The sequence below is a fragment of the Choloepus didactylus genome, chromosome 12 (genome assembly GCF_015220235.1).
Source record: "Choloepus didactylus isolate mChoDid1 chromosome 12, mChoDid1.pri, whole genome shotgun sequence".
Lineage (NCBI taxonomy): Eukaryota > Metazoa > Chordata > Mammalia > Pilosa > Megalonychidae > Choloepus > Choloepus didactylus.
In genome coordinates this window covers 82,355,011-82,380,438 of record NC_051318.1, presented here as the reverse complement: position 1 = coordinate 82,380,438, position 25,428 = coordinate 82,355,011, and positions in this window count along the sequence as shown.

Below are 25,428 nucleotides of genomic sequence, written 5' to 3'. Positions count from 1 at the left end.
ATTTATATATTTATATCTATATTTGTGTCTATATCTATATCTGAGCTACATCTATAGTTATATCTATATCTACATCTACATCTCTATGAAGGGTGAAATAGACTATTGTATTCAATTGTAATAGTTGGAGACTACAGTATCTCACTTTTAATAATGGATAGTAAATCCGGCAAAGATTAACAAGGAAATAGAAGACTTGAACAATATTATAACCCAATAGAACGAACACTTCTATAGAATACTCCACTCAAAAACAGCAGAACATACATTCTTCTCAAATGCAAATGGATATTATCTAGGATAGGCAATATATACGAGGCCATAAAATAAACCTCAGTAATTTTAAAAAGATTGATATAGTATCAAGCATGTTCTTTAACACAGTACAATGAAAGTATAAGTAAATAACAAAAAGAAATTTGGGAAACTAACAAATACATGAAATTTAAACAACATACTCCTTTAACCAATGGGTCAAAGGAGAAATCACAAGGGAAATTGGAAAATACTTTGAGATGAATGAAAATGAAGATAAGGCAAACTATTACTAAAGGGAAGTGTACAACTGTAAATGCCTATATTAAAAAGAAGAAAGTTCTCCCATCGATAACCTAACCATGTACCATAAGACTCTAGCAAAAGAAGAGCAAATGAACTTAAAAAAAGCAGAAAAGAAATAACAAAGGGTACAGCAGAAATAATCAAATGGAGACTAGAAATAAATAATAATAAATAGAAATAATATATAAATAGAAATAATGATAAATAGAAATAATAAAGGGTACAGCAGAAATAAATCAAATGGAGGACCAAATGGAGAAAATCAATGAAAACAAAAGTTTCTTCTTCAAATAGGTAAGCAAAATTATCAAACCTGTTGCTAAATGAAAAAGAGAGAGGGCTCAAATTACTAAAATCAGAAATTAAGGAAATTTTATTTCTACTGACCTTAAGAAATAAAAATGGATTTATAAAGGAATGCTAGGGGGAATTGTATGTGAATAAATTAGATAACTTAGATAAAATGAACAAATTCCTAGAATGATGCAAATTACTAAAAGTCACTGAAGAAGTACATTATTAACATAGACTTATAACAAGTAGAGATTGAATTAATAATAAAAAAAAAGAACTACTCAAGGATAAAAGCCTAGGGCCTGATGGTAAATTCTACCAAACATTTAAAGAATTCATAGCTATTCCTCAAAAAAAAAAAAAAAAAAAAAAAAAATGCTTCCAAAAATAAAAAGGAGAGAACACTTCCCAACATTTCCTTTGAGGCCAGTATTATCCAGATATCAAAACCAAACAAAGAAATCACTTGAAAAAAAAAATAAAAACAAATAAACTATATTCTCTTATGATATATATATATGCAAAAAGCCTCCACTAAATAGTAGCAAACAAAATCCAGCAACATAAAGAAAGAATTGTATATCATTACCATGTGGAATTAAACCTAGGATGTACACTTGGTTTAAGCATCTGAAAATTGATCCACCATATTAATAATTTAAAGAATAAAACACATGATCTCTACAATATATGTAGAAAAAGAATAAACAAAATACAGTACCCTTTAATAATTTTTAAAAAATCTAAAAAAACTAGCATTAGAAGGGAACTTCCTCAATCTAGTAAAAAGCATCAACAAAACATCCATGGCTAGCATACTTAATGGTGAAAGACTGGATGCTCTCTCTTTAAGATGAGTAGCAACAAAGATTTCTGCTCTCACCACTTCTATTTACATTGTACAGTAGGTTCTAGACCAGGCAATCAGGCAAGAAAATGAAATAAAGAGCATTCAGATTGGAAAGGAAAAGGTTAAATGACGTATTTGAAGACAATGTGATGTATTTAGAAAGTTCTAAGTAATTTGCCAAACAATTAATAGAACAAAAGAATGAATTCAGCAAGGTTTCAGGATAAAAGATCAATGAATACAATCAATTTTACTTCTATATGCTTACAAAGAACAATCCAAAAATGGAGTGAATAAAACAATTTCATATACAATAGCATCAAAAAGAATAAAACAATCAGAAATAAATTTAACAAAGAAATGCAATGCATACTCTGAAAACTACAAAATATTTTTGAAAGAAATTAACAAAAATCTAAATAAATGGAAAGACATCCCATTTTCATTTACCAGAGCATTTAATAATGTTAAGATAGAAATACATTCCAAATTCATCTACAGATTCTGCACAATCTCTATCACAATCCCAGATAGCTTTCTGTTATGAATCATTATTAATCTTTTAGTTATGAATCATTACAAATCATATATGTTACAAATAATTATGAATCATGAATGTTATGAATCATTCATAAGATGATTCTAAAATTCATATGTCAACTCAAGGGGTAGAGTAGCCAAAATGATCTGGAAAAGAACAAAGTTGAAGGACTCACACTTCCCAGTTCAAAATTTACCACGAATCAGTTCAGTGTTGTATTGGTATAAGGATAGCCATGTGCATTGACGACATAGAGTAAAGAATCCAGAAAAAAACTCACATTTATATTCAATTGATATTTGACAAAGGTGCCAAAACAATTCAATGGGAAAATAAATATTTTCAACAAATGGTTTTGGGACAACTGGATATTCGCAGGTAAATGAAAAAAGTTAGACCATTCATCATATACAAAAACCAATTGAAAATGGGTTAAAGATCAAAATGTAAAAACTCACACCGTAAAGCTATTAAAAGGAAACATAAGAATAAATTTGGTTTCTGGATTTGCAGTGATTTCTTAAATATGACCCCAAAACTCAGGCAACAACAACAAAACTAGGTAAATTGGACTTCATCCAAATTTTACAAAGTCATGCTTCAAAGGACACTATCTAGAAAATGAAGAGAACCCACAGAATGGGAGAAACTATTTGCAAATTATGTATCTGATAAAGAACTTGTATGTAGAATATATAAAGAATTCTTGCAAGTCAATAATAAAATGATAACCAGTTAAAAATGGGCAAAGGATTTGAATAGATATTTCTACAAAGAAGATATATATGTATATATATACGGTAAATAAGCACATGAAAAGGTGTTCAACATCCTGAACCCTCAAAAAAAGGCAAATCAAAATGATAATGAGATGCTGCTTAACTTTAACATTAAAGGCAAATTGATTAAAAGTACAAAGAAGTGTGTCAGACTGGATTTAAAAAAAACAAACAAAACATGTTATAGTATTACTCTATCTTTTGATGTTTGATTGCTAACAGCTTTTAAACCTCATCTCTCCTTCTTCTTTTGTTCCACATCTATGTGAGCTTATAAGAAAGCCAGGAAGCTCCCTAACTTGGAAGAAAGTTCAAATCACGGATGGGAAACACCCTACCCCCTAACTGACTCTACCCCCCAATTGCCATAAAAACCCCAAGTCTATCAACTTTCCCTGTTCTCTCAAGACATTGTTGGACTACCCTGGAAGCCTATACTGCTCTTTCCAGAAAGCCTTATTATGTGAGTTATAAAACTTAATATACCCTCTTGATGTGTGTGTGGCATCATGAATCTCAAAATTACAATCAAATTTTAGGTGGAGGGGTCCATCCTTTATGCAGTTACAGCAAAAGATCTGACTCTGAGTGGCTGCAGAAAACAGTGTAGATTCAAATACAAATATAAGTTGAAAGTAAAATGATGGGAAAAGATATTAACATGTCACTAGCAAATATAAGACAGCTTGAGTAGATATATTAATATTAAACAAATTAGACTGTAAAACAGAGGTAATGTTAATAGAGATAAAAAATGAAATTTTATAATGATAAAAGTGTCAATCCATCAGGCAAATGTAACATTTATGAATATATTTTTGTAACTAACAACAAAGCCCCAAAATACATGAAGCAAAAACTGAGAACATTGAAGGGAGAAATAGACAATTCAAAAATACTTGGGGACTCTGATATCTGACTTCAGTAATGGGCAAATTATCAACAAGGAAATTACAATATTATAAACTAATTAGACCTGGACATGGCTTTCACTTGTGAGAATTTATTAAATTATTAATTCAATATATTTTCTTGCTAAAGATCTATTCAGACTCTTTTGTCTTTAGCCAATGTCTTAGCTTGCTAAAGTTGCTGAAATGCAATATACCAGAAATGGACTGACTATTAACAATGGGGATTTATGAGCTTACAAGTTTATAGTTCTGAGGCCATGAAAATGTCCAAATCAAGGTATCAACAGGACTATACCTTCTTCTCAAAGAAAGGAAGTTAGTGATCCAGATGTGCTCTGTCACGTGGGAAGGCACAGGAAAGCATCTGCTGGTCCTTCACTCCCAGGTTTTGTTGCTTTCAGATTCTGGCTGCTCCATTTGTCACTTTTTTCTTTGTTTCTATATCCTTTTATGTCAGCTTCTCTGACTTTTTCTCTCCATCTTCTGTGTGCTTCTCTGAATTACACACTCCTATAAAGGACACCAATAAGAGGTTATTTCAGCTGAGATAAGCTAATCAAAAGGTCCAACCCACAATAGTCTACACCCACAGGAATGGATTAGCCTTAAGAACATGATCTTTTCTGGGGTATATAACATCTTCAAACCATCACGGTCAATTTTGGTAGTTGGTGTCTTTTTAGGTATTTGTCTATTTCAACTAAGTTATTAAAGTTTTTGGCAAATAGTTGTTCATATTATTCCCTTGTAATCCCTTTTATTTCTGTAAGTCTAGTAGGGATATTTCCCCTTCCTCTATTGATTTTAGTTTTATCTTTTTTTCGTGGATGGCTAAACCACAGGCTTGTCAGTTTTATTTTTTTATCTTTTCAAATAAGCACCTTTTGGTTTGGCTAATTATCTTTGTTATTTTTCTATTCTCTATTTCATTTATTCCTGTTCTAATAATTATTTCCTTTCTTCTGCCAATGTTGGGTTTTACTTTATATTTTCCATTATTTAATGTGGACAGTTAGGTTATTGATTTGAGCTCTCTGTTATTTTCTAATATAAGGGTCTACACCTATAATTTCTCTCTTATTACTGATTTATTTATACTCCATAGTTTTGGTGTGTTGTGTTTTCATTTCCATTCATCATAGAGTATTTTCTAATTTTCCCATGTTTTGTTCTTTGATCCATTGATTATTTAGGAATTTGTTGTTTAATTTCCACATATTTGTGAAATTCCCAAGTTTATATCTGTTATTACATTAGCCAGTGTTCTCAAAAAAAAAAAAGAAAAAAAAAGAAAACAGAAACTGTAGGATATGCACACATATATGTGTAAATATTCCGTGATTTAATTTGAGGAATTGGTTTGTGCAACCATAGGGATTGGCAAGTAAAATTTCCATAATTTCCATAGGGTAGATTGAAAGCTGGGAACTCAATGGTGGTAATGAATTCCCCAGGAGAAGCTGGCTGGCTGAAGTCATGATGGAAATTCTTCTTTCTGACTGCTGAAATCATTAGTTCTCCTTTTAAGGTCTTCAACTGATTGGACGATGACACTCCTGTCATTGCTAAAGGCATCCTCCTTTATTGACTGTAGATGAGATCAGCCATAGATGCAATCAACTGACTAATGACATAAATCTGTCTACGAAATACTCTCATAGTAACAATGAAGTGGGTGATTGTTTATGACCAAATGATGAAATTAGCCATCATAGTCCATGCTTTCTGTCAAGTTGTTACCCATATACATCTCTGTCAGCCATACATTATCTCTAGTTACACTTTCACTAATATAGTTCAACTATCCTGCATACCACTAGAAACACACTTTTCCTTTCACCAGAAAAGGATGCAAGTCCTTGGATAATATTCCATCTTGAACTTTATATGCTGTAAATTAATACTATGACAAATGCAATTTATGTTATATGATAAGGTGAAAAGAGAGGGAAGAAAACAAAGATATTTGCTTTACATATATATATGTAAATATATATGTAAATATGTTTACATATATATGTAAATATGTTTACATATATATATATATGTAAAAATATTCATAAGAAAACAAAGAAGAAATACATGTAATAATTACCGGCCTCCTTTCTGCCACTGGCCACATAGTTGTAGTTCATATTTATAACTACCTTCTTCCCCTATCCATTCCATATTCCCTTTGCCCTCTTTAAGAACCTCAGATGGGCCTGGTTATTTTCTTTGTAGGGTGAACCAAACCTTCATTCCTGAAGGTTCTGAGCCATTGGTAGTCCTGCCTGAATTGGGTTGTTGCATTTTCCATCGACTTTAATCTCAGGGCATTGTAGACCTAAGAGATGTCTAAGGGATCTCCTGCATTTCAGGTAAACTCTTCTTTATCTCCACTGTGTAGTAGTAGTCCTATTTCCCCTTGATAGTCAAGATCAATCACTGCAGCCAGCGTAATAACTTCCTTATTTGCCTGTTGATTCAGAGGCCTGAGGAGCACAAAGAGGCCAGGTGGCTGTCTTAACTTCCAATTCAATGGAATCATTGCCATGTCTGTTGCTGAAGCACTGCTCTACTCGGAACTAAGATCTCTAGACCAGCAGAGCATAATGTTGTGGTGACAGAAAGCAAAAAATTTTCTAGTGGATCCCTGGTGTAATAGTGAGTGGTGTTATTTCTACCCCTTAATTCCTGGACCCATGAGTCCTGGCTATGGGAGAAATAGCACCATGGACTGAAATCTTATTTGGAGCATTCACTCTCTGTGCCAATTTGGATGTATTATGTCCCCCAAATTGCCATGTTCTTTGATGCAATCTTCTGGGGGCAGACATATTAGGGTTAATTAGGTTGGAACCTATTGATTGAGTGTCTCCATGGAGACGTGACTCAGTCAACTGTGGGCAAGGCCTTTGATTGGACAATTTCCATGCAGATGTTACCCCACCCATTCAGGGTGGGTCTGAATTAAATCATATAAAAGAAGCCACACAGCCCCAGACATATGCTGGATGACACTGATGCTTAGACATGCTTAGAGTTGTGGACATCTGATGTGAGCTGCAGTTTAAAGACACATTTTGAAGACAGCCGTTGGAAGCTGACACTGACATTTTGGAGAATGCCATTTTGAAATGCAACCTGGGAGCAAGCAGATGCCAGCCATGTGCCTTTCCAACTAACAGAAGTTTTCCAGACGCCATTGGCCATCCTCCAGTGAAGGTACCTGATTGTGGATGCCTTACCTTAGACACTTTATAGCCTTAAGAATGCAACTGTGTAACCAAATAAACCCCTTTATAAAAGCCAATCCATTTCTAGTGTTTTGCAAAATGGCAACATTAGCAAACCAGAACAGATTTTGGTACCAGAGAAGTGGGGTGCTGCTGAGTTTGCAAATACCAAACATGTTGGAACAGCTTTTTAAATGGATAAGGGGAAGATTCTGGAAGAATTGTGAGGAGCTTGATAGAAAAGGCCTAGACTGCTTTGAAGAGACTGCTTGTGGAAATATGGACTCTAAAGATACTTCTGATGAGGCCTTGAGCAGAAATGATGAATGTGTCATTGCCAACTGGAAGGAAGGTGATGTTTGTTTTAAAGTAGCAGAGAATTGGGTAAAATTGTCTTCTGGTGTCAGATAGGAGGCAGCAGTTGAAAACAACGAGCTGGATACTTAGCTGAGGAGGTTTCAAAATTAAATATCAGAAGTGCGGCCTGGCTTCTCCTTGCAGCTTATAGTAAAATATGAGAGGGCAGACATAAACTGAGAATTGAACCTTTAGACACAAAGAAACCAGAAACTGATAATTTGGAAAATTTGGGGTTTCTGAAAAGTAAGACCCTAGAAGCTACAGCCCCACATGAGGATTTAACCAAACTTGGAAACTGACTGCCATTTCAGTACAAGCCAAGATTGGAGATGGAGTTATCCAGAAAGAATTTGTGGAAAGTCCTGTTGTCTGATGGTTTCAACCCCTGTAAAGTGCATGCCAAGCCTACAGAATTTTTGCAACATCTGTATAGGCAGAGCCACTGCTGGTCTAGACTGGAGGGAATAGAAAAGGGACAAATTGAAGGAAAAACTTCTTTAAAGACTGAGCCATGGAGGTTGAGGTCTGGAGTCAAGAAATCGCTGGCTGGGAGAGCACATTGGCCCATGCACATGGAAAGGTAGAGTTTGACCTGGAGGCAGAGCACAGGCCTTCCACCTCGATGCTTAGGAAGACTGCTGCCTCCCCAGGCCCCAGAGAGGGTGGAGAACATTCCCCGGGGATTGAGGGGAGCTTGACTGCCACTCCACTGTTTGGAGAGGGGAGAGCCTTTGCCCTGGAGAGGCCGAGTCCGGGTGGCACCCTGATGTTTGAGGAGGGTGGAGCTGAGAAGGTGGTCTCCCCAATGTGTGGATATGTTGGAGCACTCACCCCAGCATTTGGAGAGAGAAGAGCTGCCACAAAGGCCCTTAGAAAGGGTTGGACTCCTGCTCTCTCAAGCCCCAAGGATAAAACACTATTCTGTAAATTACTCTCAGACTTTGAAATCTAATGGAGTTTGTCCTGCAGGTTTTAGGAATTGTTTTGGTCCTCTGAACCATGTTTTCCTTTCAGTTTCTCCTTATGGCAATGGGAATCTTTCTTCTATGACTGTCACTCCTTTGTATATTGGAAGCAAATAACTTGTTCTAAGTTTCACAGGTCCACAGCCAGAAGGGAACATTGCCTTAGGAAAGACCACGTGATTGATTTTGATGGAATCTTGTACTTAACTATTGTTACTGAAATGATTTAAGTTTCTGTGATATTGTGATGGGATGAATGTATTTAGTATATGGAAATATCATGTCATTTTGGGGTCCAGGAGGGTGGAATGTGCCGTTTTAGATGTATTACATCCCCCAAAATGCCATGTTCTTTGATGCAGTCTTGTGGGGGCAGACATATTAGTGTTAATTAGGTTGAAACCTAATGATTGAGTGTTTCCATGGAGATGTGACTCAATCAACTGTGGGTAAGACCTTTGATTGGATAATTTCCATGCAGGTGTTACCCCATCCATTCAGGGTGGGTCTGAATTAAATCACTGGAGCCATATAAAAAGAGCCACATGGGCCCAGACATTTGCTGGATGACACTGATGCTTAGACATGCTTGGGGTTGTGGAACTCTGATGTGAGCTGCAGCTTAGACACATTTTGAAGACAGTTGTTGGAAGTTAACGCTGACATTTTGGAGAATGCCATTTTGAAATGTAACCTGGGAACAAGCAAATGCCAGCCACTTGCCTTCCCAGCTAACCAGTTTTGGACGTCATCGGCCATCCTTCAGTGAAGGTACCCTGTTGTTGATGCCTTACCTTGGATACTTTATGCCCTTAAGACTGTAACTTTGTAACCAAATAAACCCCTTTATAAAAGCCAGTCCATTTCTGGTGTTTTGCAAAATGGCAGCATTAGCAAACCGGAACATTGTCTTGCTGGAGAACATTGCCACAGTCCTGCAAGGTATTGCACCCCATCTGGCACATAATTGAGTGTTCAAAAAGTCATTTCACTGTTCTATCAATCCAACTGCTTCAGTATGCTAGGGAATATGTAAGACCAGTGAACTCCATGAGCATGGGCCAATTGCCATACTTAGTTTGCTGTAAAATTGGGTCCTTGATGAGAAGCAATGCTGAGTGAAATACCATGGTAGTGGATGGGCATTCTGTAAGTCAATGGATGGTACTTTTCACAGAAGCACTGTATGCAGAGAAGACAAATCCATATATGGAGTATGTGTCTATTCCAGAAATGCTGCCCCTTCCATGATGGAAGTGGTCCAAGTAATCAACCTGTCACCAGGTAACAGGCACATCACCTCAGGGAATGATGCTGTATTGCAGACCAAAAGTTAGTCTCTGCTGCTGGCACATTGGGTACTCAGCAATAGCTATAGTCGGGTCAGCCTTGGTGAGTGGAAGTCCATGTTACTGAGCCCATGCATAAGCATCCCTACCACCAAGACCACTTTGTTCATGAGCCCATTGGGCAATGACAGGAGTGATGGGAAAGGGGACAACAGGTAGCCACAGAACAGATCATTTTATCCATTTGTTTATTAAAATATTCCTTTGCTGAATTCACTCTCTGGTGAGCAGTCATGTGGGACACAAATATCTTCGTGTTTTTTGCCTATTCAGAAAGCTCTATCCATAAACCTCTTCCCCAGACCTCTCTGTCAGCAATTTTCCTATCATGTTCCTTCCATGTCCCTGACCATCCAGCCAAACCACTGGTGACAGCCCATGAATCAGTATGCAGACATACCTCTGGCCAGCTCTCCTTCCAAGCAAAATGAACAGCCTATGCACTGCTCAAAGTTCTGCCCATTGGGAGGATTTCCCTTCACCACTATCCTTCAGGGATGTCCCAGAAAGGGGCTGTAGTGCTGCAACGCTATCCACTTTTGAGTAGGACCTCTATATCATGCAGAACCTTCCATAAACCAGGTCCTAGTTTTCTCTTCTGTGGTCTACTGTTTATAGAGAACACCCCAAGAGGTCATAGCTGTGGGCTGGGAAAGAGAAGGTAATTTGTGTGGCCTGAGTGGGGGCCATAGACATATGGTCCACTTCCTCGTGTAACTTACCTGTGCTTTCAGGGCCTGCTGGAACCTGATTTCATATATACAACTTCCATTTTAACACAGGGCGCTGCTATGCATAGCCAAATTTATGGCTCTGTGGATCAGACAATACCCAGTTCATAATGGGCAACTCAGGTCTCACTGTTACTTGGTGGCCCATGGTTAAGCATTCCATCTCTAAATGACCAATCCAAAATTAAAGAAAAAAAGAGTGAAGACGGAAATGAATATCATTAAGACTTCATTTATGGAAAGGGCCTGATGCTTGTCTGCATCAAAGGTAAACTGAAACACCCACAAAACATCCTGGCTGGAAAGTGAACACCTCCTTAGATGTGTGTGGCAGTAATTGAAGGATGACAGACCAACCTGTGTTTATATACTACTTCTCTCTTACCAGATCCTACTACAATGTGTCTAAAAGTTAAAAATTTAGTTTTTCAGATGATAGTATTCAGAATTCTGAATTTTCATCAGCCTCTATCCTAGTGTTTTCTAAACATCCTTTATGGATTACCTAATATAGAATCACTTGGAGTGATTGTTAAAATATGAATCTATGGATACAACAGATGGATCAACACCTCTTACTGAATAAGAATTTGGTGAATGTAGCTTGGGACCCTCTACTTTTAACAAGCTTCCTATGTGATTTTTGTTCACAAAATTTAAAAATCGCTGCTATAGTAGATAGAGGTACCTCTGGAATTCAGATTTTTGACAAACCGTTAAAAGGCATTAAACAAAATAGATTAGAAAAAAATGCAACAGAGGGAAATAAACAGCTGTGTTTAATAATTGTCTCTGTTTTTTTTAGTCCAATCTCTAAAAGACAAAGAACTAAAGATATCCTAACAGCAGATGTGTAACTATCAATGAATACTTTATTTTTAAGAATTCTGTAGACTGGCCTACAATGGACTAAGATATAGTCTAGTCTTAAATCTGAAATCAAATAATTACTAACAATTTTTAAATTTAATATTTTAAATTAAAAAAATATATTAATTACTATTCATCTGTAGCAATTATTAAATTTATATTTGGACATTTAGTGAAATATAATACTTTAATTTTTATATTAACAGCATAAGTATGTTTTCTGCTCCTAAATAAAGAATTTAATATATGTGTAGAAGGAACAATTATTTCCATTTAAAATTATTTTAAATTAGACCAAAATTTCTATTAATATTCCATATTTTTATAGATTGAGGAGAATATCATGCAAATGAAGATGTTTTCAAGTAACTTCTGATTTCTGTTATCTCTTAAATCATTAATGATTATAACTAAAATCCCACTTTGGAAAATACCACAACATTTCACAACTATCAGATGCCAGAGCTAAGAAATAAGACTTTATTTTTTTCAAATGTAAGTAAAACACCAGAGTATGACAATTTATTGTTTGTAGGAGCAAAATTAACTAAATTTAGGTGCATGAAAATTAGCTTACTCATCTTTGTTCCACCTTCACATACCAACAGAGAGCAATTTTAAGGGTATTAAAAAGCAGTAACAAATTTCCAATATCATTTTTCTATGCTAATAGTAAAAAAAAAAAATCTAATTAATTCAGTCTTACTGCAGAACCTTCACAGAGAGATTCTGAACAGGGTGTTAATAAACAAATGCCTAGCCTTGTAAAAGTGTCAGTGTGATCTATATATATGCACATAGCAGGCACACAAAAACTGTGAAGAAGGCCACAAGCCTGGGCCTTCAGTGACCCTGTAAATCACTGCTGCTTCATTCTCCAGATGATAATGAGGCCAAAATGAATGAGTGGTAGCAGGATTCATGAAGGCTCTGAAAGGAAAAATACAAATAAAACCGCATAACCTAACCATATCAGAGATAGTATGAAACAGTAAATTTAACATCATACCTGGGGCAAATACTAAACATTAAATTGTAAATTTCATGTTATGGGAGATGAGAATAGGTTCTATATCAAATGTAGCCATTTTAAAACTTAGTAAGTTTTTACATGGCATATGTGTGAGTGAGCAGTTTTCAAATAAAATCATACAAATGAAAATTTTAATAAAGACTTGACGTCTTAGAAAATTATTTTATTTGCTTAATATATAAAGTGCATACAAATCCTACCTAGTAACATTATATGGCTCACATTTCCAATTCACAACATTTTGAAAATTTCATTGGCTTGATGTCTTCTCTAACATGGATATTGTAATTATACATGATAAGGGAGCATGACAGTATGGGACTCAGGATATTATGTGACAACGAGGATTTCTGAAGAATAAAGGGGACAGAGGCCAGAAGCCCTCCACAAACCCAAGGAGATGAGTGGCTTCTGGAACTAAGTTCTCAGCCCAGAGAATTCAAGAGTATAGATCTACGTCAGGATTTAGATCCCTAAAAGCAAACATAGTGAACTGACCCATATGAGTTTGATGCACAAAGTCTTGGTCTTAATGATGGGTTTAAGTAATATGCCCAGCTCTTTAGTCATACATATGTATACATGGCACCTGTGCAAATATTTAAAAGGTACAGTTTTAGGTTGCACGAAAAAACACAGAGGGGTCAGAAGACGAACTTGAATACATGCCCCCTTACTTATGAATATATGGTCTTGAGGAAAGCACTATTCTCTCAGTGTCTTGGATTCTTGCTTAAAATGCAGAGGGCACTGGTCTGACAAACTCATTGTAGTGGACATTTTTTCCAACCAGAACTTGACAGATCCCTTATAGCATTTCTGTATGCAATTCCCGTCACTTTGGTATGCTTTTGCTTTTACTTCCTATAGCCTGCAGGAGGTACAACGCTTTAGAAAACTAACCCTGGTCTCCTGGAGCTGAAAGAGAGCCAGAAGTGCTAAAAGATAACAGTCCACCACCCTACCTGCACACTCATGGGTGGCCCTGACAAGAACTGATGAGTATAGGAAATTGAAAGTTCAACTTACTTGACTTTGAGATAAACTCTGTGATGTAAGTTAACTTTATGTGTCAACCTGGCTAAGTTACGGTGTCCAGTTGTTTGATCAAATCCTGGCCTAGATGATCTGTAGGTGGGACTTATGAACAGTTAACTTTAAGTAAAGGAGATTACCATTAATAAAGTGGGTGGGCCTCATTCAATCAGTTGGAGGAGCAAACAACTAAGGGTTTCAGAAAGAAGAAGAAATTCTATCCTAAGACTGCAACATCAGCTCCACTCAGAATTTACAGCCTGCAAGGATCTCCTTTGGATCTTAGACTTGTGAGACCCCATAATAGCTTAAGCCAATTCTTTAAAAATATTTCATAACATGTATATCTCTATCTAAATATCTACACCTATATCTATCTCTACGTATATATATATCTACATCTGTGTCTATATTCGTATCTATATATTTCTATCCACATGCATATATCCTGCTGGTCTTGTTTCTCTAGAGAATCCTGACTTGTAGAGACTCTGAGGCATAATTTAGACTCTAGAGTTTCTCTGAGGTATCAGGCTGAAGAAACATTCCGTGAGATTTTGCCTGAAATTGTATGCCTGTCTGGTTTCTTCCCTACCTCTGTCTTGCTTCCTCCACTCCTTCACTGGATTTGCCTGGGAGCACATCCTTAATTACTTGTAAGAAATCCTTCAAATTCTGCTTTTGGAGAACCCAGCCTAAGACATTCACAATACAGAATGTTTGCAATGGTACATAGACCCATTTAGGATTAGACATGCCTCCCCAGCCCTAGGACCCTATATTTACTACTTGTTCCAGATAAGAAATAAAATGTATGACTTCATATTATCTCATCCATAAATTGGGTTATGTGGTTTTACTAGTATATTTTGTTTGTTTTATGTAATTTTATGAGACCTCTACCACTTAAAACTACAAAGCATGATACAATTGTAAGGTATAATTATTTACTTGACAAATATTTGTGCAATACCAACTAGCTGACAGTATATAACCTGGTTTCATGGAGTGAAGAGTTCAAGTGGACTTTTCATTAAATAAATGATTACACACATAACTGCTTAATCACAGAGGTGATACTTGCTTTGAAGAATAAGCACAGGAAACTATCAGGGCATATTGAAAAGGGGACCTAACACAGCTTGGAGTATCAGGCTAGTTTCCCTGTGGCAGTGACATTAAAACTGAAACTTGAAGGAATTGCCAAACCACGAGTGTTGAGGGGAGTGAGCTTTACAGAAGAGGTGTTAGTGTATTCCTAACAGTGTATGGAATGGGTAAAATTCCTGAGGTGAAAAGGAGCTTGTTAAATACAAAAAAAATGAAAGAGACTGATAGGAAAAAATGACGTAAACATTAGAATAAAGAAAAAAATAAGTTAGAATGAGACTAATTCTATCACTGATGAACAATGATAAAAATGAACTAAAATAAAGAGCACTTTACATGAAAGTTAAAACAAACACAAAAAGAGCAGGGATTATGAATTTTCTAAATAAAGCCCAAGGAACTGAAGAAGTCTTCTGGATTTCTGAACAGCACATTTGAAAATTCATTAATTTTTATTGATCAATAGGTGGCAAGCTCTAATAATTTTGTTTTTACAAAATAGAGTAAGCTAAAGTCCTTTTCCTTAAAGGATATTAATCAATTATATAGCTAAATAATTCTTTTATATACTGACCCTAAAAGGTTTGTACTAAGTGATATGAGCTATTAAGAAGGAAGCAATATCTTCTTCCTAGTGAGAAAGAAGTTTAAGGAAAGCTTCTCCGATGGTAAAGTATGAGCAGATGCTTGCTTAGTAAGAAGTGAATAATCTGGGAGAGAGAAGAGAGATTTTTCCAGAAATAAGAGATCACATAGACTAAAATAAAATAATAAAATAATAAATAAAATAAAATAAAATAGTGAGAAACCTATGTAGTATGGAGGAAATTATGCCAGGCAGCTAAAGCATACAGTGCATGAAAGAAGATGGCAAAAGTTTGGAAAGGCAGAATATAAAAGGGCATGTTTGACATTCTAAGGATTTAAGACATTGCTTTGGTAATTCGGAATCAAAACATATTATACATAGGAAATTATTCAATCACTCATATGTTTTAGAGGAAAACAATTTTAGAAAAATACTTCTGGAGTGAGTTTATGGGATGAGTTGGAGTGAAAAGTTGGCAGCAGGAAGCTTACTAAGGTGACTATTTAATATTCCAGGCAAAAGATAATGACCATCTGTACTATCACAGAGGCCAATATATATAGACACCTAGTAAGTATTTGTTGACTGACTGACCAACTGATAATGAATGAGGAGAATGAGTGGATTTTGTGACTATTAAGAAAATGACAATAACTATTTGTAGAAAATAGAGACTTAAGGATTTTTCCTAGTTACTTAAGTTGGCAAATGAATGATAATTTTAATTGTTTAGGAAATAAAGAATATGAAATAGATTTGGGGAAGAAAGAGATGCAGTTTGGCTTGGGTGTGTTGATTTACAGAGGAATATACCCTCAAAGAAGGCTTTCTAGAAGGCTGTTTAGATACACATCTGTTTTTTTAAATAGAGAATTTGTAGGTTAACAGAAAAATCAAGCAGAAAATGCAACGTTGCCATATACTTTCCCAAATACATACACAATTTTCCTTATCCTTAAGACATTGCATTAGTGTAGTACCTTGTTATAATCGAAGAGGCAATGTTCTCATAATTATACTATTAACTATAGTCCATAGTTTACATCAGGGTTCACTGTGTTATACAGTTCTATGTTTTTTTCCACTTTTTTTGTTTGTTTGTTTGTTTTTTCTTTATTAGAGAAGTTGTGGATTTACAGAACAATCATGCATAGAATATAGAATTCCCATTCACCACCCCACCATCACCACCTTGCGTTGGTGTGGAACATGGGTTACAACTGATGATAGCATATTTTTATACTTGTACTATTAACTAAACTACATGGTTTAACTTAAAGGGTTCACTAGTCCTATGTTTTCTTTTTATTTTTAAATTTTTATTCTAATAAATATAAAACCTAATATTTCTGCTTGTAAGTGCAAATACTTAAATCCTGTTAATCATGTTCATAATGTTGTGCTACCATCACCACCATCCACTACCAAAACCTTTCCATTACCCCGAACAAATTCAGTGTCAATTAAGCATTAATTTCCCATTCCCTACTCCTCCAGGATGTCTGGTAATCTGTATTCTAGCTATGAGTCTATGAATTTGCTTATTCTAATTATTTCATATCAGTGAGGAATGAAGTTCTAAATGTAAGTCTATTAATGACAGTACAACATCAGCATTTGAGAAAGATTGTCATGGATGTGGATGAGGGAACCTGATGAATAATCTAGAACAAAAGCCGAGGAAAGAACCATGAAAAATCAGAGTTTGTAAAGATGGGGGAAAGAATTATCTCAGAGGTTAGAGAAGACATAAAAAATACTCAGATGCCAGATGGGAGTATACTGAAGAAAATCTTAAGATATGAAAATTTCGTCATTGGTTAACATGGAGAAACAAGTTTAAGAAGTCAAAACTACATAAATGTGAAGAGTGTACTACAAGTCAAGAAACTGAAAGTGCTAACTGTAGATTCATCTATCAAAAAGGTTTTTGGTGAAATAATAGTGAATTAAACCACAAGAGAGAAACAGTCTCAATAGCTTACCTTTCAGGATGAGAAAACTTACATATACTTACAGGCTAAATGGAAAGATTCAAAAGAGATTGAGAAATTAAAGGTAAAAGGAGGAAAAAAAAGAGAAGATATCTGTAGTTGCTTCTGAAGAGAGAGGATCAACAGAAGGGCAAAGGAAAAGTATAAAGTTTAGGAATAATTTTTTTTTTTTGTCTCTAAGAAAAAGAGAAAGTAAAGAAGGGATCCTTCATAAACTGCATCATTATTTTGAAAGGATGTTCAGCAGAATTTACCTAAGGCAACGAGATATTCTATGGAAAAGAGACCTATGTGGTGAAACAAAGGAGTCTGGAAAATAATAGATTAATGAAGGGTATGTAGTTTTCCTTAATGTAGAACTGCTCAAAGTCTTTGGTCCATCCATTATGAATCTCCAAATTAGAAATATTTTATGCAACATTTTCCAGAATTGTCAGACTGCATAATACTGTTTTCATGAAGCCTCTCTTAGATTGAGTCCAAGAGTCCCTAATGTGTAACATACTAATTTGTATGCTAATTTTAAGCTGATAGCATATATTAAATGCTATTTGTTATATGTTAACAGATACTTTATTCTTTGCCCTCTATCTTCAGAGTCTATCAACTATTTATAATATGCAGTATAACTATTATATATCTACATAGTGATGAAGAAATGGGAAATGTGGACTTCTAAGAATATATATGAGCCTTGGCCCCTACTCCTAAATTTCTTATGATAGGAATTGTAGATATTTACAAAACAGTATATTACAAAGATGTTTGAAAATTAAATCCTGAATTATATGACAAATCATAATTCTCATAATTACCCAAAGAATATAGAGATTGATCATGATGCTTGGCATTCAGATAAAACTTGTTATAGTAAACTAATGACTTACACAAAAAAGAAAGAAGTTCTATGCAACTCTACCATTGAATGACTAAGAAGAATACTTTGTACTTTCTGAGATCTAGGTGGGTAAATTATTGTAATTCATCAAGTTGTATGGAAAGTACTAAACCATAAAAACACATCTTGAACAAAGTTCTACTATCACAGTCAGAGCTCTGAAGAGAAAATTACTAAGGCATATTGAAAATGTATTATAAAATAAATTGACACTGTGTGGATAAAGTATGCAGAGATTGAGGAAAATTCTCCAGAGATATTATAGTTTACCATATAACTGATTGCTGGATAATGAAAATGCCTGGTATACTTCTATTTGACTCCTAATGAATATTCCTAGTACTCTGTAGAAAGTGGTAAATGTGTATATATTTGGAAATAAATTTTTTTAATAACTTCTTCCAAATGTAATGAAAGTTCTTGAAAATAGCATGTATCACATGCTGTTTAAAACAACTGTAAAGAGTTTAAAAGCAACTCTTCGATGTGCTAATACTAACGTATTTGTCCAGTTGTTGATAGAGCAAAGGCAGAATCTCATAACACAGAAATTGGATAGTTGCTTTATTAATTACTTTTAAAATAGGAATTAATCAAAAAACAATTCAAGTGAAATCTTGGTAAACTATTAAATCAGCAGGACTATAAAGTACTGTTTGGCCTAATTCTCCACACACAAGTATCTGTAGGTACATTAAAGAAATGGTTGGTTGTGTATTTTAGTAAATATGAGAAATGCATTTCAACCTAAGCTAAGTTTCTTCTTTTGTGAATATTTTTGTTCTTTGTATTTCAGTGAATTTCTGCAACACTTATGCAAAGAAAATGAGTTGGAACACTATTACTCAGATTTCCCTAATTCACACAATGGTGTAAGTTAAGATGCAATGCCATTTTAATTTTAACTGTTTTCAAATATACAATTCAGTGGTGTTAATTACATTCATAATGTTGTTGTGTACATTACCAGAATAAAAATTTTAAAAATACATAAAACTGTAGAACGGTAAACCCTAATGGAAACTATGGACTACGGTTAATAGTACAGTTACAATAATATTGTTCAAATTATAACAAAAGTACCACACTAACACAAAGTGTTAAAAATAGGGAAAACTGTATTGTGGGGGGAGGGTGATATATGGGAAATTTGTACTTTCTGCATGATTTTTCTGTAAACCTACAATGTCTCTAAAAAACAAAAATACATTTTTTAAAAGTATAACAATTTTTAAAAGATGCAATGACAAATGTGAGCTATGAATTTTCTGGGCTTGTGAATTTACCTTAGAACCTTCTCAAACAATTCTTAATAAATTTATTAAACAAAATCTAATCATAGATTTAAAATAGAGCAAGAATAATCTATTTGAAGATTATGAAAAATTTATGTTTCAGCTAGCCACCATCATAAATAGTCAAATCAAAAAGTAACAAATACATAGAGAGTTTTCATTGGGTTATTACTTGGAATAAGAATTACACTTTAGGAATAACACCAAGTCTGTTCAGTTGCAGAATATCTACAATTCTGAGAAAACATGGAAAACCACATGTCCTCCAAGAATTACAATTATGGAGATACACATAATATTCACAAGTTCACCAAGTAATGAATAGGAGCTACATGATATCTAGCTACATAGGGTTTGGTGGGTTTCAGGTACAAAATATTCAATTTCCTTATTAAAGAAACGGAAAATAAATTTTAACTTCTATAATACATAACATTCATCGGACTTGAAGAGACATTAAAAATATATATCTGGTACCATATTCCATTGCCTAGAAATATCCTTTAAAAAGCTTTCACTCTAAGGCACAATAATGGACATAGAACCCTAAATATGCTGGTTCTCTTTCCTACAAGTCTCCTTTGTTTTGATGGTTGTTCATGTCTCCCCTTCTAGAGACTCTGTAAGGGTCAGTTTAGATTTGGTGGATAATAAGGAATATGAGAATGCTGACTGCCTAGCTCCATGACCTGCTCTATGTTTCCCCAGTCAAAGACAAAACAGATTGTCTTGAGCCCACCCCTCCTGCTCCATACTGGACTTTTAAAGTTATGAAGATCTTACAGTTTCCTTAATTGTCTTCAGTCAAGCAAGTAAGAAAGCAAATGCTTTGGGGGAGGTGGAGCAGGATGAAGATCACTCCCAACCATGATCATGGACAGTGTTTCATGCCAGCAGGCATTTGTAAATTATAACAGAGTTCACAAAGGTGAGAGGGAGAGAAAACTTAACCTAGAATGGAGAGCATGGTTATAACCATAAATTTAAAAATCATTTATTGTCAGGGACAATGTCTTCTGAAACTTACCACATGATATTTATCCATTGTGCCAGTTTGTATATACTATGTCCATATTCTTTAATGCAATCTTGTGGGGGCAGAAAAATTGTAACCAAATAAACCTTCTTTATAAAAAGCCTCTCCATTTCTGGTATTTTGCATAATGGCAGCATTAGCAAACTGGAACATCCATTTAATTGCCCTCTTGTTTCTTAAGGTACCAAATTTATGTGGTTTCAAGCAAGGCCTCTAATAAACAAAACTTAAGAATAGGATGTTGTATAGGAAATGTCAGCCCTGAAGAGTGATCAGCGACTGGGAGAATGGCATAATGAAGGGCATGGAGGCTACGTTTTGACATAAACTCAGTACCACTACCCACTTTGATGGCTGACCCTTCACATATCTCTTATATGTCAAATTATGGTTAATGAAGCACTATATGAAAGAATAGCAATTACAGTGATCATTATTAATGTTCAAGGAGTCTAAGCATTTCAAGTCACTTATAATGATAATTATCCCATCCTTTAAGGTCATTGAAGCTCTCTATATTAATCTTGATGTATCTTACTATTTAATAATTTATAACTCAAGACCCCCTAACTACTTTGACTCTCAAATAAAGTATAAGTCTCTTAGAGGCAGTCTCTGTGAACCATACAGTACAAGGAGTTATTTTTGCATCTTTGATGGTACCTACTAAAGTCTTGGAAACAATTTAGATGTTCAAAATAAAAATTAGTGGACTCATGACCTATAGAAAGGGCTCCCTTCATTCCTCATTTGTCACATTTTATTTAATGATAACCTAACTAAAAAAAAAAAATGCTAAACAGCAACAGAGCAAAATTAAAACTAAGCTTGTGTTTAGAGGCAACATCTTTAGCTACATATAAATTATAAAATATAAATAAATATGTAAAATGGAATATATATATATATATATATATATATATATATATATATATATACTTTTAAAATTAGGAAAATAAAGCTCAGAGAGTTTAAATAGTTAACTTTTGAAAGTCACAGTGCCAGGTGAGACCAGGTTTGTTGGTCTCCAAAGATGAAGTTCTTGTTGTCAGGCCCCTTAATTTAGCAGTAAATTCCTCCTCCATTTGCATTATCTCTACCATTCTATTCTCCTCCTGGCACATGTTGCCTTCCATTGTAAATAACAAGGATGGAACCAGATGTATGTTTTCGACAACTTCCCCATACACAGAAGACCTAAGAACTTTCTATGGTTCATGATTACCAAAATATTGATAGAATTTTAGAACAAGGAATGGGTCATTAAGAGCATAAATAACTGCTTTTCTTTGTAATTGAGGAAAATAAGGCTAGAAATATTTCCCCCCAAGTCACACAAATAGTGACAAAGCAGAAATGAGTGTGATTACCTCTTACCTTATAGTTCTTAGTTCTTTCTACTGCATTAGGTTCAGCCATCTATCTTAAAATCAGTATAACTGTTGCTAATGCAAACACTTAAAATCACTGTGAATTGGTCTGATTGAAACTTTGAGGAAGTTTGATACCTTTCAACTTGTTTCATAGAATTATATAAGCCAACCTGGTTGATATCGGTTACCACAGAGGTGATTTACTGCACTTTCCCTTAAATACTCCTTACCTTCTCTGAGTGCATGTTTTATAGTTATTTCAGAGCACCCTAAAGGATAAACAAAAAATCTGAGAATTGTGCCAAAATGATGAGGGCATTATATTTTCATCTTTAACCAAAATATGAGAAACAATGCATTACATAACTAGGATCTTTTACAACTACGTTACTATGAAACTTGCACTTATGAATCAAATATAAATGCACAGATAAAATATAATTTAAAATTTTGCTCATTAAAACTTTGCCTAAGTTGAATTCCCTTAACATATTTTAGAGAGAACTCTTGAGGATTATCCAAATAGCCTTCTTCAAAATTCTTGACGATATGAAATGGTAGGTTTTATCACTTAGAATGGTAGGTTTTATCACTTAGAATGAAAATATATCAAAATAAAACTTCCTATATGCAATTTTCTTGCATTGGCAACTGAATTAGTAATTTATTTTGAAATTCTTTTGTATGGCACAGTTAATTTATCTAGTCCCCAAAACAAAGATAGAAGTGGTTTTTGTTTGTAACTTAGAAAATGCAACATAGTTAGAAATGGATATGCTAACATTTTTATGAGTTGTAGAGTAATCAGGCACATAACAAAAATAGTTCTCCAGTGCTCCAAGAAATAAAATGGTTTTTTTTTACAACATTGTATAAAGAATCTGTATCCTCTGTAACATAAGAGGGATTACATTTTCTCACAAATGAGCTACTGCTATACAATTTCTTCAAAATATAGTATTAAAACCACCACCTCCCTGAACTTACAGGCCTATTTTCCTAAGCTTATTTTTTCTGACATGCTTTGAAGCCAATATTAGAAGGTATGTAATTAGCTTGTCATATTTTGTTTTCTCTATACATTTTCTTAAAATTCTACCTACAAGTCTTCAAAATTTTGGACAAATACTCTTATTGTCTATTATTTCTGTCTTCCATTCAGCTACAAGAAAAGATGACAGAAAATGCATAGGTGTTGGAAAAATGATAATAACAAAAACCTAAACTCAGGAATCAGTTGTTTCAGCAGAATGTTAAAAAATTGTTTTATATTTATATTTGCATGAGACTTAACAGCTTGTAAAGTATGTGCAAGCATATTATCTTGTTTAATTCTTACATCAACCCAATGGAATATTTAATCTTAGTTTTTCTGTTTAATAATAAGAAAACTGAGGCTTACAGAAGTTGAATAAATTGCCCAAGGTCATCAAGATAGGTTCTTAAGTGAAATAATTAGCTCATCTTCAGCTGCTTAAATTTTTTGCATTAGCAAACTATTAGGAAATTTGAAGATATATATTTTAATAGTAGTTTATCTGCCAGAACAAACGTATTTATAATTCATTAGTAGTAGATTTAAAAATTATTCTACTTTAATCTTCTTCTACATTTATTCATAGATTTTTATTTCATTATGTTCTAGCTACCATGTTAGATTATGGCAAAATGACCACAGAAGAGTGTTAAACTGTCCTGAAAAAGTCACAGTCTAAGGTGAGAAGCAAATAGTAATATCCATTCACAAAGTAAAAAGGTGAGCTCCATAAGGTTTTGTAGCTGCTGAATCAGTCAAAACAGTTATTCTCCATAGAATTCCATTGCTTGGTAACAGAAAAAGAGGAAGAAAGTTTGGTCATTTCAGAAATGCCTATGTAAAATGCAGTTATAACAGTGTGCTGGCTTAGAGTTGTTATGTACCCCAAAAAAGTCCATGTTATTTTAATCCATTCTTGTGGATGCAGACCTTTTGTGGGTTGGACTTTTTTATTAGGTTGCTTCAATTGAGATGTGACCCACCCCCTTCAAGGTGAATCTTAATCCTTTACTAGAGTCCTTTATGAGAGAATAAAAGGCAGAAACACAGATAGAGTAGAGAGAGAAACACTGTTGAGATGCAAAGAGAGGACCATAGAAGCTCAGAGAGGAGGCTTCTGGAACCAGAAGCTGAAAACAATAAAACCTAGGAGGGAAGGACCAGCACATGCCAGCCATAGGCCCTGCTATCTGACAAGGGAACCCTGGATGCTAACAGCTTTTTGTCAGAGAAGGTATCTTCTTCTTGATGCCTTAATTTGGACATTTTCATGGCCTTAGAACTGCAATTTTGTAAATTAATAAATCCTCATTGTTAAGGCCAACCCATTTCTGGTATATTGCATTTTGACAGCTTTAGCAAACCGAAACAATCAGAAAGTCAGGAAATTTTAAAAACTGCAAGAACTAGAGGCAGTATAATATACTTTTTGAATGAGATATCCATGGCAGAAAGCAGTAGAGATGGGGTGCTTGATCTCAAGTCTTATTAATAAACTGTTAAACTAGGAAGAGCTTAAGGATTTGAAAGTCATGATTGAGTTCAACAGCTTTTTTAAAAGGAGGCAATGAACAGGAGAAAGGGTGGAGTGGGAGGAAATAATCAGGATTAAAGAATTCTGAAAATGAGGTATTTTGGATTAAGATAATGAGAAGGTTGTGGGTATGTTCATGTGAAAGAGTTGCTTAGCAAACAATGAGGTGTATTTTGTTGGAGTAGACCTCAAGGAACCATGAGGTTAGTGCCTGAAATGGATTAGCAGGGATGTTATTGAAATCATCAAGATGAATGTTCAGTAAAATTCAATAAAATAATGAGTATCTAATACACTCCAGGTAAAAGGAGAAAAAATAGATAAAATAATTGGAATTGAGAAAAATGAATTAATTTACTTATTCATCTATTAAATATTAGTTTAGCACCCATTATATGCCAAATAATTGCTAAGGACTGAGTGTTGAGTAGTAAACAAAGTGGATTATGCTTCCCTGATCACCATGACAAGGGGAAAGAAACAAGGTAAATCACTCATTGTCTCTTAACAGCATCCTTTCACACATGACACAGTACCTTCCATTCACATTATATTAGTCAAAGCAAGTCACAGGGCTATAACTAACTTCAAATAAGACAAGAAAGCACCAACTTACCTGGTATCAAGAAGTACAATGAGAATGTACGTAAATAGTTTTAATGATTGCCATGGAGTCCAAAGTAGGATGCGCACGTAATTTACTAACACACAGTACAGAAGTACTGGTAGGCAGACTCTATAGCAGCCCCCATATGCCCAACTCCTTCCACCTCATATAAATCCCCTCTTCTTGGGTGTGGGTGGGCCTTATGACTTGCTTCTAACCAGTAAAATATTGCAAAGGTGATGGATTTCACTTTGGTGATAATGCTACATAAGATTGTAACATCTATCCCTTGCTGGCTTGGAAGAGGCAAGCTGCCATGCTTTGTATTATCTATTTTTGTAATACAAGCCCCCTGAAATATTAGTGGCTTGAAATAACATCAATTTGTTGTTAATTGCAATTCTGTGGGTAGACTGGACTTTCTTGGGTAGCTTTTTTGCTCCAATGTCATCGGCT